This window comes from Falco punctatus (assembly GCF_963210335.1).
Source record: "Falco punctatus genome assembly, chromosome: 4".
Classification (NCBI taxonomy): domain Eukaryota; kingdom Metazoa; phylum Chordata; class Aves; order Falconiformes; family Falconidae; genus Falco; species Falco punctatus.
Window position 1 is genome coordinate 9,274,958 of NC_137583.1, and position 16,193 is coordinate 9,291,150.

The 16,193-nt window shown below is 34.5% G+C and overlaps 1 protein-coding gene across 1 annotated transcript in view; it reads left to right on the plus strand.

Annotated features, from left to right (window-relative positions):
* CACNA2D3 (calcium voltage-gated channel auxiliary subunit alpha2delta 3) overlaps positions 1–16,193 on the plus strand; it is a 492,915-nt gene that overhangs the window by 315,869 nt on the left and 160,853 nt on the right. The window lies entirely within an intron of this gene.

Sequence of the window (16,193 nt, forward strand, 5' to 3'; positions counted from 1 at the left end):
TTAGGGTAACTACAGTTTGACCTTAGTCTCTGTTCATCTTTCGTCACTGGAGCACAGAGATTAAATATCTCTTTTTGCTTTAAACAGAGTAAAAAACTCTTTTTGAAATACTCTCAGAATTCAACAGATAAAGGAATATTTTAGTGTTATTTACTTTTTTTTTATATTTTATAATGTTTCAAATGAGGGCAGGAAGTCTTACCATGTTTAAGTGTTTTGACACTCTTCCACCTCTTCATTTACATGTTCTGATGTTTAAACTAAATTACTTTTTTTACAAAATTTGTCATATTTGATCACGATTCTTTTTCAAAAAGTAGCCCAGTTTCCCAATAACGTTATCAGCCTGCTCTTGTAAAACGCAATTCTCAGTAATGCTGTTCAGTTTCCATTTCCTTTCCTACAAAATGCTGTGACTGTACACGCTATCTTTTACTGTTTTCTGAGGTCACTCTGGGGTTTAGGTTGTACTGAGCATTTAAATGCAGATTGCCCCCTTCACATCACTGACTTCATCTCCAATTCTGCCACTGACCATCGCTGATATTATCATCAAGACCGGCAAATTGTAATAAACCACTAAAGTCCTACTACAGTAGATGATGTACGATGACAGGATTAAATAATGATACCTTCATCATATAATTTACATTCAAAGTAATAGGTAAGAATCACAAGTTGCTTAGAAAGGGCAGAGAACGTAAGGACACTTAGACAGTGTAGGTCAATTCAATAAGCAATTATCAGTCTGTGAGATCTCAGGTATGAAGGGCAGTATGTGAAAGCATGCACAACTACATGTTCAAGTCCTTCAAATTGTAGTGTCCACTTCTACAGGGTTCTTACACAATTGTTTGTCCAGGCCTTAAGAATCATGGAGTCCTTGCTTGTGTTTGGTTAAACTTAATTTCATGGAAGTATTTGGACAATTCAGTATTTACAGCATTAATAGTGTTTCAAAGTGGTTACATTCACAAAACACATCTGTGATTAAATTTTGGTATTCTGAAAATCAGGTAAGTTTTGAATGTTAAAGGAACATGTTTTGCAGTTTTGAGAGCTGTCAAGCACGATGCTGTTACGTTAGGACTTTATCATGAATTGTTAAGCTGTTCTTTGCTGCTTTTGCCGTAAACATGGTGTGTCTTCTGACATGATTGCTTTGCACCATATTACTGTTTCTTCTTATATGAAAACTGATTGGATGTATGTGAAAAAGAATCCATAGAATTACAAATGTCTGTAGGTTTCACCTGCTGGATGTTCTCCCACCAGTTACTATATACAAATTAAAGAGAATTGCTTTGCTGTTGAATTTGATTAACAGGCATTTTCATACCAAAATCACGTTGGTCTCATTTGCAAGCACCTGCATGCTAGAGATAGGGCAGCTTGGGACTATTTCCAGCTATGGTCTGCCAATGACATACACTGCCTTTAGGTGAAGGGACAGAAAATCCTTTTTATTTCCAGCTTGTTTCACGGGGAATTTTCTGGTTTTGTTGTGACACAGAAATAAAATCAAAAGGCGACAAGTCACTAACTAGAGGGAGAATTTGTTTCTAGATCTCTGTATGTTATGGTGAATCCAACATTTTGGAGAATGGTCTATTCTTAGTGAAAATAACTACTTAAAGACATTCACAGCTGATAACTGTTTGTCTGCCTTTGATCTCATTGCCTCCATTCTAGAGTTAAATTGAGTTAATTATAAGGAAATTGTAGCTATTTTGTCAGATAATTACCTTTTTTTCTCTCTGTTTTTGTCTTTAGTTTTCACATAGATTTTTTAGAGTAAATGATAATGTAGGAGAGCAATGAATTTAGTATAATGTACTAAATCCCATCCTTTGATCTCATATATGTCACTCTGACTTTCTGGAAGAAAGAGGGCAGTGAAGAGGAAATATAATTTATCTGCACTGCTGGAGTAAAAACCTGAAATAATAAGAGAGACTTATTAAATGATTGGTGCCATTTGAGCTTTGCTGCAGTGGCAGAATTCAGTGCAAAAAGGAAAAGAAAAAGAGAAAATAAAAGGAAATCATCTTCTCTTTTGTCTATTGTTCTGCAGATACTGAAGTTGTTATTTATAGCTCTCCTTTTTGTATAATTAGGAGATTTCACATACAGCAATCATGCACACAATACACTATACATATTAAACAAAGTTTATCATAGTCATTGTGATGAATATTTACTTTTAAGTTAGTAATTTCTGGAGAAATTATTCAGAAATACACTTTATTCTACAAGGAATAATAGGATGTTTCCTACCAATGTTCTTGCTGCTTGACAGCAAGGCATTCGACCCTTGCCCACACCATTGTATTTTGTCACATCAGACCTGTCCAAGCAAGCATTTCCCTTAACGATTAGTTGAAAGATGATCTAACTACTCGGTAAATGCATGATCTTCAGCAACATCAGTAGCAGAGGGGAAAAACTTGGAACTCTTATAAGCATTGTCTCTGGAATTCATAAAAGCCATTTCACCTGCACTGATGGCAGATTTTTTGGAAGGAAAATGTAATCACCCTAAATATTACTTTAAGCTGCCTAGTTCTAGGTAAACCATTAAAATCCCTAAAGACTCAATACTAAGGGCTGACAGAAGCAGCCTACAGGGCCATTCCACTTAAGGACTTTTAAGGATTTTATTTTTGTTTTGTTTTGTTTTAAATTACTGTTATTTAGTGGCACATAAATACCACAAGACAATATGCGTTAGAAACAGTATACTAAGACCAAGGTACAGTACAACTTACAGAGCTTTCTAATGTCTTTTTATTCTGCTGCAACCAATGACCTCTATATAATAATCAAGAATTTCCAGTATTTTTAGGTTTATTCCAGAAAACTGTCAAAAAAACTACGTAAGTCAGCTATATGCTTGCATTCCATATGGATTACATTTGTTGATTCTTCTTCTTCTTTAATTTACTCTGCAGTAAATCAATAATATCTCCCTTTATGTACCTGGAGTTACACTGATGTGAAACAGAAGGCAGATTCATTGTATTACATCTCCGTTTAAGGGGCTTGGATTATGCTTCTATTGACTGATGGAACAATCCTAAGATTTTCTTTCTTGGATTAAAGCCTTAAAGCCTCAAAAACTCAGGAGTTACAGTGAACGGCAAGTGGCCTTTATAGGAAAGAAAAGTTTAATTTTTCTTCCCTCCTTCATCTTGTCTTTTTTGTGTTACAATTCAGCTTAAGTAGATGGAGATACAATGGAAGCTGATTTTGCCATAATTGGGGGGGGGTGTGTTCACAAAACTTTTGCTGTGTAGCCAGCTCCATGAAAATGGGATTTTAGGTCCAGCATGCCTAAAAATAACCTCAATGTCTGCGGACAGTTCTAGCTGTGAGATAGCTAAAACAATTTTGAGAACTTTTCTGGTGAGTTCTTATAGTATAGGGAATGAAATGGGTGTGAAATTTTCTTGACCTGCTGGATAATGCAATAAGGGGAAAAGAGCAGAAGACAAAGAAATTTGCCTCAGGCCAAAACCACTCAAACTAGATTTCCCAAGCATTGTATTAAATAATGAGAACCTGCATATTTGAAATTAACTAACATCATCTAGAAATGCTCTCAAAGCCATGATATTCTAACAAATCAGCTATTAGCCATCAGGTCAAATTGGCTTTCAGGAAGCCTTGAAATTTCAAGTTGTGCATTGTAGCAATAGAAAGCTTCTTTTGAAATAAAAAAGGTAAGAGAAATGTAGCTCTTTCTACAGAGTAAGTAAATCTTTATAGATCTTGATGAATTCAACTTGCAGTGTGAAGAGTCTATAAAATGCTCCATGGCTTTTTCGATAAAGTGTAGCTATAAAATCTCAGCGTAAAACTAGAATGGTGAAATACATTAGCTACATTCTTGTTAGAAGGGTATGAGGACAAGAGCTAATGAACAAGAAGCAGCATTGATTATGACGTTTTATCATTTATAGTGGTGGCACTAGCCAGATTTGTGGTACCAACCTACCCACAGACTGATATAAAAATATTCTAGAAAAGAGAAGGAACACATTGTTAGATTAGGAGTTTATCCAACTCAGAGATTTTACAGTGTTAAATGATGGAGAAATTTCGAAGTTGTTTTTGTTTTTTTTTTTTAATATCTCTGTTTTATAGTATAATTTAAAAATAATGCTTGTAACAATTAGAGACTTAAAACTGCCCTCTGATCTTGTACATCTCTGTTAGCTAATAAAATCAGTTGCTTATGCATGTGAACCTGAAACATGTGTTTCTAATTTGGAGACACATGATGGCCACCTTGCTACTAGAGCATAGTATTTTAGCATTTTGGTCACTTATTTCCAAAACACACATTAGACGTTTGATTCTTCAATGTTTATACAAAGACTGGACACAATTTTTAATGGCGATCTGTTTTTGGGGTTTAGGTGATATGCCTTCTTCCCTCACAAAGCAAAGCAATACATTTTCACATATATTGGAGCTCAATTCCTGGGTTTCTGGCTGTAGCTTTTATGTGGTATTTTTGCATGCAATTTGTTCCTTCTTTTTCTTTATGCTTTATCTGAACTTTTGCAGATGTGCCTTAAGATGGATACCTCAGTGTGTTGCCCTTTCAGAGGCAAATTGATAAACAAGAGGAAAGGTGATTCCCTTTGAAAAGCTATTTGAAACTTTTAATTTAGTAGTTGTGCATAAACTGCCTTTCCTGCTGCTTTCTAGTGCCCTTGATCTGTTATCGTATCTGTGGATTTCTTCTCAACGAATGAATTTGTGCTAACGCTTTCGTGCCTTCTTTCTTCCTTTAAAATGGATCCCCTGTTGTTTATCAGCTCAAATAATCTTATGACCGTATGGTATGTATCTCATTATGCCCTCCAGCATACTGCTTCATTCAGAGCAGTTCTGGGCCATTGGTTACCGACATAATCTTCAAGGTATTTTGTGCTAGCTAAATATGAAATTTGTTCAAGAAATTTGCTCATTCAGGAGTGATAAATGGGGGGAAAAAAGAATAAAATATAATAATTATTTTGAATGTATTTTTTAGGCAACTAACAAAGCAGATTGTTCCCTCTATAAAAACACTCAATATTTTAATTCTAAAAGATAGTGAGTTTCAGGACTTAGAGGTTTGTACTGGTTCCAGTCTTTGCATCAGACTTATAGAATCAACTAGTTGATTTAAAAACATTTTTGGGAGGACTTGTTCCTAAGCAATTAAGGAAGCGAAAGAGTAAGTCCAGTTTATTACAATCTCCCCTCTCCCAAGCCCAGCTCCATTTTAATTTGCTTTGATATTCCTAGAATCTTTTGCATTACAGATTCATGTTCTTATGAGACCAGTTTAGTTCTCTAGTTATCAAAAGCAGATAGATTACTTTTATTGTGTGTAGCAGTCTTACAGATGAGATTCTCAGTGTTGATTTTTTCTCTATGCTTGATCTTCTGGTCTTGTTCTTGCCTGCTGAATTTCAGTCATTTAAAGTTAATCCATACTGTTCTTATTTTTTCCCATGTGTTTATGCTAAATGTTCCACATTTGTTCTGCAAGTGCCATGCTTTGTCCTGGTATTAGCCAAAGCTTTCATTTTAAGTTAAAGATTTGTTGTTTTTATCATAAAGTAAAATAAATAAATAAATAAATAAAATCAGCAACTGCAACAAAAAAGAAGCTTAAATAAAGATACTGGAAAGCAAAATCATATTGGATCAAATACTGTAGATTTGTTCTGTCAGTCCACTGATGTCACGAAAGGTTTTATATAGAATACAGATCTTATTATTAACCCCGTGTCCTTGACACGATATATAAACTTTTTAATAAGTCCGTTTTGCCTTCATACTTGTAAATAGTGTCCCTTGCAAATAAGAAAATGGTTACTTCTACAGGAAACTGCTAGACATCAAGTAATTTACAATCTGTTTCTCCATTGCATGTTTTGTGGTCACAGTCCAAACTGTACTGATCTTGAAATGATGCTGTTTACATGTAAAAGAGTAAATGTCAGCAAAAACTGTTTCTTCCTTATTAAATGCACATCCCATGAGGTTAAACTGAATGTCTGGTATGAATTGTGCTTAATAGACACTTTCAAAGCTAGGTCCTGAGAACTTTTCATCATGGCATTTCCTTCACTTCTGTTACGTTGTGAATAATAACTACAGCAAGGGAGAAAGGATTCTCAGATTTCTAAGTTGTACCCCTAAAATGCATGGAGTGATTGTGAGAGCAAGGGAGAGGGACAGAGAGTAAGGGAATGGAAGCAAAGTCTTGCTACACCCTCCACTTCTTCTGGCAGAGCAGTGCTTTGGACACACAGAAGAGATGGTACTCTGAAAAAAGATGGAGAAAAGAGTGGTTTGGGGATAATTCAACTATAAATATTCTTACATCCATTCCCTTTTTAGAGCATGTTGGATGATTTCAAAATAGACTATAGAAAAGCACATTGGGTTTAGAAATGCAACCCCATTTAATACAGAATAACATGCTCAAAATCACAAATACAATTAGTAAATCTAAGTTTGAGAAGAAATTCTGGCTTGCTTTACACATTCATTAAATCAAATACACTTTCATCCCTCCTCAGAAAGTGGTTATCTTTAGATGTTGGTCTGACATTGATATGTAGAGCAAGTAAGATTTTAATATAGAGCAAGATCAAAAATCCACTGAACTCATTGCAAAATTCTCATTGACCCTTATAGGTATAGGGTAAGGCTCTTTGGTTTTGCTTTGAGGCCAGTGTGGATTTTATTATTGGAGAAAGAAGATGAGTGTCTATCTCCCAAGAGGATTTATGATTAAGAAATTATTTTTATTTCTAGAAGAACTGTCAAAGAATTTGCCCTCTTTCCAGATGTGAGAGTTATGTGAGAATAGATTAAAAAATGAATGAGTATGTATATATGCACCTATCTTCTGGGGTTGATTCTTTTTCTTCCCTCCTTCTTTTCTTCCCCTCCATCCAGAACAACTCTTTACAGTACAATGACCTTCCTTGATTTTGTGGTTTTGGGTTTGTTTTTTGCTTTGAAATACAGGTATGAGTATTCCTCCCCCCACCACCCCCCTACCCCCCAGCTTTATTTCTCTGGGAAGGTTTCTCATGCTATTATCTATTGCCTTCCTAACAGTCTTTCTAAATGTCTCATTTAATACTGTTAGTAATTATTAAAATGATACTATCTGTTCTTCTAGAGGTGGTACAAATGCTAACAAATACTAAAGAGTATCAAGGGTATATAAGGAGAAAGAGCCCAACCATATAGTTTGATGCCATTTTACATGGATAAGAGCCAGAATCTTACTAGTATGTTGGATATTTTATGTGTATTGTCATATTATGTGTAATGATGGTCAGTTTTAGAAATTTCTTTTCCTTTTGATATTATGAGTAAGAGCAAGGCTGAAAAAAATAATTGTTGTCTAGAATACAGGTGTATTACTTTCAGTTCTCTTGTGTATGTAGACAAAATGGACATTTCATTGTTATTTTATACAATGTGAAACCACATCAATGCTTCTAAAGCTGAATATTACATGGCTAACTGGAATGTAGTATGAGGTTGTTTTTCTTTGTTTTTACTAGACTTTAGAGTTATGATCAGAAGCTCTTTCTCAGTTTCTGCCTTAGTTCACTGCTGCACCCTGTTCTGGCTTCCCTGGTTATTCTTTTTGCATGTATAAAAGCTTGTTGAAGGGCTATTACTTAAAAGTTCAAGATAAATTTGCTTATAAATTGGAGTTGACAAATTCTGATCCTACAAAAGGGATAAAGAACTGTTATCATTTGGCAATCCATATCTTGTTCTTAATCCACTTACCTACGCCTCTTTGATATCCAGGGATTCCAATAATTTTTCATCTTTTGAATATAAAAATATGTGATTTAAATGGTGAGCTTTCTAAACTGTTGGTATTGCTTTAGCAAATCAACTAGTGCTAAAAGCAAGCACAGTAAAAGAAATTGCAAAGTAAATACTTAAAAATAAATTAACAAATATAAGAGAAAAATACTAAAATACTGTTTTCCTGTACCTTCAAAATTTTACTTAAATTAGATACTTTACTGTAGGTAAGCTCATATCATCACCTTTGTACTAAACTCTGATCTGGTGGTATAATTTATCTTTAAACTGATCTTGATCTTAGACTGGTAAAAGAAAAGGGGTTGCATTCCAGACACAATTATTACAGTTTATTAAAATCATAACACATGCCTATTACTTATATGAAAGCAGAACCAAACTAGTTCAAAACAAACAGGCAAAAAAACGTAACGTACAGTGTAAATAAACTAATTTTTGAGGCAGCAGACATGGCTTTCTCTGTAATAGGATTGCTATACCAGAAAACAGTAAAAATAAAATAAATAATAAAGGTATAAATTTCTTCTAATTATTTTCAGGTTAACTTAGTGTGCAGAGTAGAGATATGATCATCCGTGAAATTTAATGTCATCTGGACATATCTATACATTTTCTCAGCAGCAACAGAAGTTAGAATAATACTTCCAAATGATTTACATTGCTACGTTCACTTCTGTACCATTAATACGAAGGGGCAGACTGACTAACCACTAACTGATTAAAGCAAAACCAAACAAACCTAAAACCTACTACCTTACTGAAATTTAAATAAACTATATTAATGGAAATATAGGAACTGTCATCAGTTATGTCATTTAAATTGTATTACAACTTCAGATTTTATACATATTTAAGCAGTTTGGAAGCTTCTGATAATTTTCAGGGCCAGGAACATTTAGGAACTTGTGCCTCTAAATCTAGCAACTAGTTATGAAGCTGTGCTCAGAGATGGGAACATTTCAAGCACTGTATGAATTTAAAAAAAACTACTAATAAATCATTCACTGCCAGAATAACTGTGCACTTGATGTGTTGGTAACCAGTAAAATACGGGCACTAAACAATGCACAAATAAGCATAGCAAACCCTCCTGAAGGATAGCTCTCTGCTGCTGGTGCTTGTCTGTTTATCCATCCTCTTAGATCAATTGTACAGCTCATGTTTAGTGATATTACAGAAGATCTTAATTACCTTTAGACCCTTTGTGTGCTTGTAACCCAGAATATTTGCATCAACTTGAGAGCTGGAACTCGTAGAAATTTGAAGTCAGTGCACAGATCCTACATGAGATACAAGAAGGACTATCAAAACCACCATCACCTAAAATAAATATTGTCTCAATTTATGCAAGGTGTAACTATGTCTTTCCTGATAGGAGTTTCAGAGAAAACTTATTTACAGTCTCACAAAACAGCATTAAATTTCTTTACAGTGGAAATGTAAATGTACTCTGCGTGTTTAGTTCTGTTGTGCACGTTGTCCACAGCTGAAGTGCGATTGAAAGTAGTTGCCTCCTTGACTTGAAAAAGGTCACCCTCAAAATATAAAACTTAATAATACATCAATCAAATAACTGTAACATTTTGGGAAGGCCATTCTTAATTATCTGCTATTGGTAGCACTCTAATACAGATGATCCCATTTTTGGAAACTGTTCTTTTCAGTCTTTTCTGTATGCAATAAAAAGACTAAATATGCAGATTTTAGTGTAAAATATGACATGTATTACATGATGTGTATCTTACAACCATTACTTTTATTTGGAGTTGTCTATATTTAGAAAAATATTCCAATTCCATGCATGAATGTTTGCAGAGTTTTTGATTAGGAAGCAAATACCTACTATATAGATGATAAGAGAATAGTTATATCAGTAATTTCTGTAGGAAAATCTAAATATAGTAATGTTTATACATTATATATATTTGCATATATAGACAGAATGAATCATGGGACATCTATTTTGCATTAACATGTTTTTCTTTATTGATGTAATAATGAAGATAGAACTCACTCCCTTTAAACACATGCATGAGGCCAAATTTATGTTTGTGGTGTGTGCAATGTTCATGGAGTATCTGATCTCATAAGTCAGTTCTACTGCCTTAGTCTTTGGTCACGTGGCTTATTTGCAAAATTAGCATAATTCTTAAAAAAAGAAATCTAATTATGATTGAAGTTTCTAACCAAACATTGCATTTAAATTAATCGCTCTGGGTAATTTAAATGCAATTTTTCCTGTAAATATTTTCTATTCATTAGAAAGAGAGGTCAGTTAGTTTATGCAATTAAAAGAAGCGCAATCACAGACTCACAGAATAACTGAGTCTGGCAGGGCCTCCTGTAGGTCGTCTAGTCCATCCCTGTGCACTAGTGGATTACCTGGAGCAATGTTGCCCAGGACTGCATCCAATTGGTTTTGAACATCTCCACAAGGTCTCGGAGCAGTGTTCTCCAGTGTTTAATCAATCACTTTTACAGTGAAAATTAAAGAATATTCCTACGAGTGTGGATTTCTTTTTCTGTTAACTTCAACAAAAAGTTCAGATGGCAGATGCAGACAGATATGAATTAATTAACCATTTAAAAAATTGGACATATTTAGAATATTTTGGTGTGTGTTCATGTTTTTCATTTTAAAACCAAGGTTGCTACATGGTGCATTAGTAATTATGCAGTCATTTACGTTAATAAACAGTTATGTATTTTAGAAAAATGTGTAAAATCTTCAAAGGGTGAAGCCATTTTATTACAAACATGCTTGAAATGTAATGTAGTTTTTTAATGTGCTCTGCTATTTCTTAATTCCAATCTGATACCTTTGTAGCTCTTGTGTTTTATCTTTTGCATATTTCACAAAAGCTAAATTCTTTCCTTTCCTAAATCTTTAAAATATCTTTTTTTAAAAAGTGAACTAGAATTGTAGTTTTTATCTGTATTTTATGACTCTCTTCGCCATAGGAACATTTACATTTCCTCTGACTGGTATACTTTGCATGCAGTGCACAGTCTAGCCTTGACTAAAATGTGGTACTTTCTGCAAAATATGTGGTAGCACAGTAAAGCAATTATGTGAACAAAGAAGGATTTTTATTGACTCCCTTAAAAAAATGAAATGCATTTTCTTTACAGATGTTGGCCCAGTAAGCTGCAGGTTAATGTCACTTTTTTAATATTTATACTGAAATCTTAACATCAGGAACATCCCAGTAGGAGGCTAAATTTTATTTCTTCCTCCATGGATGACATAATTATCTGATGCCTGTGGTACTTACATAGTTCTAGGAAGTGGAGAATAAGTGTATAGATTGTAAAAGAAAATCACCAAAATCACAATATTTAAATGCTGTATCTTATAGAAACTGAGTAAGTAGATTTTAATACAGAAAATTAATGTTTTCTGCTATAAATTGAGTTTGAATGTTCTTTCTATTCTCTCCCAAGTTCTTGTTGGTTTTGGGAAGAGCTGTGGAAGACTGCTTACCCATGTATGAAATGCTTTGCGTTTCTTTATACACATAAATAAACCTTTCTCTACCCCTATATTTAATTATATTATATGATGCCATAAACTAACAGCCTATATGATAGACTACCTGGCACAGGTATGCACTAAGTGTTCTATTCTTTTTTTTGTCTCATTCTTTTTAAGGAGCTTCACTGACACCTCTGACAACTTCCTCCTAGCTGTGGTGTTAAGTACAGGACCTACATGCTTGCTGCAGTATTGCACATCTTTCCTGAAAGTGTATTTCCAAAAATTCCGTACATTCATACAAAGTTCCGTACATTCAATGCCAAATTCAGTATCAGTATGTGACATGTACAGGATGAGTCTGAACACGGCAAACCACTGTTAACTTAGCTATGCGTAGATGTTACATTTGGTGGAGCTCAGAAACTATTTACAGAAAGGGCTGTACTATCAAAACTCTATTCATAGTTGTTGATTATTTACTGGCATGTTTGTACTTAATTTCTATTAATTTGCATTGTATCTGATTATGGAACAATCAGGTCACTAGGGTTGTTAGCCTTTTTGTGAGAGACTGGAGATATTTAAGTGCTTGCCAGGAGAATAGTACTGTGGAAATGAGGTCAGGGACTGTAAATTAAGAGTTATTTCTTTATTTTTGAGTGCTTTAACGTAAATACATTGCAGTAGTATAAATTTTTGGCAAAGACCATTTCTTGCAATTGTTATTAGAAAAATAGGAAATGGGAAATTAATTTCATAGTGATTTATATTATTTTTCTTTCTCTGATTATAGAAAATAATCGAAATACTTTTTTGGTATAACAAGAAACTGCTGCATATAATTCAGTTTTTCAGGAGATTCTTTTTTGCTGTTCTTCAAATAAACATAAAGTTGAATTCTGATCCAACAGAACAATAACTGTAATTCTAGTATGTTTTCCTTTAAGACTTCTAGACTTGTTTTCTTGGAAATCTAGGACACATAGCTACATAATGTTTTGAGTAAATTGTTGAAATGGCTATAAAATATTTTAGAAATGCATGGGGTTTGTTTTGGAATTATCATGAAGTCATTTACAAGATCAGTCTTTGTGAACTTCTTTTGTTAAGGGTGAAAGGAGGCAGACTTCTATGAGGTCTGGCATGGAGTCTTAGCAGAACTACTGGTCCCGTAATAGGTGCTCTCTTCTTCTAAAGACAGATTTCAGATCCATCTGTGGTTTTATTTGTTTCACATTTACCTGATGCAGGAAACAGCACAGCATCCTCCTTTGCCTGTCTTGGTTTGTTTTACCATGTTAGTAGTGCATGTAACTCTTTTCCTGATTATACCAAACACATTTCCATGAAGGGCTCAAAACAATACTAGATTATTTGCAAATGTGGAAAGCATGACACTGTGTGCAATAACAGTACCGAAAAACCACCTACAGTTATTTATTCTGTGTTACATTGTTTGACAGGGACCCCAACTTGACCTGAATTTAGAGCTGGAATTCTCGACATGTCTTACAGGAATCAAGCATACTGTGAACTTACTCAGGGAGCTTGCAGTCTCTGAAGGATTTTTTTTTACAATACAAAATAGAATAAGAAAATTTGTTTGGTGAAGAAAATTTAAATTTTCTGGGAAAGATAGATAGGTTAAAAGAAAAGAGTTTGAAAACAAATCGCCTTCCCTTTTCTTCGCTGTGTCCTTGCAAGGCCCTAAGCTCTACTCTTGCTCTTTAACAGGGTGGGGTTTTTTTTTGTGATCTTTAGACTTTTAGACTTCATCACTTTGCAGCAAGATTTACACAGTTCCATCAAGTTCCTTAAGTCTGTTTTTCTTCATCAGAAAATCCTCTCAGGTTTGCTCTGGTGCTTACATGTCTGCAGGCTGCTGTTCCTGCCACACCTGGCGGTTGAGCAACAGCCTCTGCTTACCAAGCGGCGTGTGGAGGAAGGTCCCCTTCCCTGTGGGGGGCTCCTCCTAACCCAGCCTGCAACAACCAGGGGACAGCAAGTGGCTGGACATCCTACCCGCACCTCCGCCACTCATTTTAATAAAACACGTATTACCCAGGCAGTAAACGAGGAACAAGTAAAACAGATATATGTCCCATCAGGTATCTTCTTTAGGAGACAATCATTAGAGGGAGGAAAGGAAGAGACATTAATGGAAAGTAAGTAAGAACAGGAGGTACTTTGGTGTGGTTGGAGCCAGATAAAGACACTAAAGTGGCATAGTTTACCATAGGTGCAAGTAGAATCGAAAGATCTGCAGTGCTTTATGAGGGCCAGGGAAAGATCATGTAGTTCGCTGCAGGGCTGCCTCTTGGCAGTGTCTAAAATGAACCACGGGAAGCAGAGGGACCCGCTGGGTTTTACACAGAGGCAGGCAGTTTTTAGACTACGCAATAAAGGGTCAGACCAGTGGACTATTACTGTTATTGTTTAGGAAAATTTTTGTTTCCTATGGCCTCCCAGAAGGGGTAATGTCAGACAAACCCCTATTTCAAAGGAATTTGTAGCCATTATTAAACTGAATTGCTGACATATAGGATCTTGTAACAGCCAAGTTTCAAATCAGCAATGGAATGAAGATTTGCGTGGCTGTAACAGATTTATTATTATTATTTATTTTATTTTTAAGAAAAAGACTGTGAACCTGGATTTTGAAGGTTAGGTAAAAAGTGACAATACCAGCCCAGGAAAAGGCGTAATGGAATGTAAAACTCATCTGCTCACCCTATTATTCTTAATCAAGGCTTTGAGTACTAATATTTCAGAGCAAGGAAATATTCTTTGTTTTCTAAAAAGCCATAAATGGGATTGACAAACTGAATTCAGCAACATATAATATGCAACTTTGATTTGTAAACTTTTATTAATGTGCTCTTGCAAATAACCTTAGGAAAAGCAATATGGATATTTTCATATTCAAAGGTTTATTACATCTAGCGTGTGTGGTAATTATTAATAGGAAATCCTTACTTGCATTCCATCTAATTGTAATTCCTTCACAAGGGAAAACTTCACAAACCATATGTATCTGAGGGGATGTGATCAAACAGGAGTAAACTCAAGTCCTGAAAACAAGTAGCAAAAATTACATTAAAGAGTATTAATACTTGTTTAAGGATTCCATTTAAAGTTGAAGTCCCATTAGAGCATTGTGTTTACGCATGCAGTTTTGTTTGGGGGTTTTGTGTTTGTTCAGGTTTTTAATGTTATCCCCTACACCCCCACCCCCCACTCTTCCTTAAACCTTTCTCAACCGTAAGTGGACTATAAGCTTTCTAATTTAGTCTGAAAGTTATCTGCAAGTATTTCCTCAATGATTCCTCTGTACCTACAATTGTGTATGTTGCCTTGGATACCTTGACTGTACATGAGGTACTGTTTCGTAGAATATGGTGTACAATTTAGCTCATTATAAAAATGTATGAGTTTGCTATGTGTAGTGGGCTTGGGCAAACTGCAGAGTTCCTTTCTATTTATTCCAAAGGTGAAATCTAGGTATCATTCTTTATTGCCCTTGTCTTCATCTCAGATGCTAACAAAAGGATGTTTGTAATTTTTACATATATTTAGCAAGAAGAGGGCATTAAACAAAAAAAAAAAACAAACAAAAAAAACCCCCAAAACAGTGTTAGAGAGAAACCCAACTTCAGTGCTACAGTAGGAAATTAAAAAAATCACATTGCAACTATTGTCTTTTGTTTCAATGAGAAGAAAAAAAAAAAAAAAGAAAAAAGCTTCTACTTATCAGAGCCAGTTAACTAAGTTGAAGAAAAATAAGTAGATAAACATTCAGAAAACCTTTAAACTGCTCGAAGTAATGCTCTAAACTTTTATACAGGATTTAGCTCATGTATCTACAGTTCATCAGGTATCTGCAATTTCTTCAGCAACTATATTTCTACATAATCAATTATTTAAATAACAGACTTTTAAAGAAACAGATATAGGTCATACCTTCATGTGATCATGGCTTATATTTTGTTATTGGATCACTCAAGTTTTATGATGAGGAAAGTTTATTTGCAACAATTGTCTCTGCCATTAATTTTGTTATATTTTATATTGTGGAAACAGAGAAATTGTGGCTGGTTGCTTTCAGTATTTGTGAATTAGAGATCACATGACAATTCTCTTTCGTGACATATACAAATGTGGACATTAGCTTTTAGCAGAGTACTATATGGAAATTCTTTTTCTGTCTGTTTCAATGCAGAACAAGGACAAAAGGTCAGTCAGAGGCTCACTAGAAATCTTGAAGGTGTTTTTGCATTTTGTATTGATTCACCAGTCTCTCTGTGTTCAGCTGATACCTGTAAAGAAACAGTTTGTATTGGAAAAAGAAATTTTCTGAGAAGGTGGATTTAGAACAAGGCTAAATTGCTACATATGGTGAATTCCTCTATGAGTATGAAAGTAAGAGGAGAAGAATTCAGAAAAAGGGAAAACTGTATTGTGCCTGTAATAGTTTATTATTCTGAGTTCTTCTCTGTTACCTACAATGGGTCTTCTTTTTTCTAAAGTGAAAACAGAACCCTTTTTTTCAGCTCTTGATAAATAAGGTATTTTATACATAATGGAGTCTACTGTCTGCTCTCCATGCTTTTTTTATGTGAGTTGTTGCTTACAGTAAAATACTGTGCATAAAACCAGGTATGGCTAATCTGTGTGACATAAATATGCATGTATGCATAAACACATTTTATTTGATATACGTACATATAATCATACTTGTGTTTACAGTACAGAAATGTATTGTTCTATGCATACATTATTGTGTATTATGCATATGTGGCGATATGTTTGCATAAACAGTAACTTTATATTGCTATTCTGTTTCTTT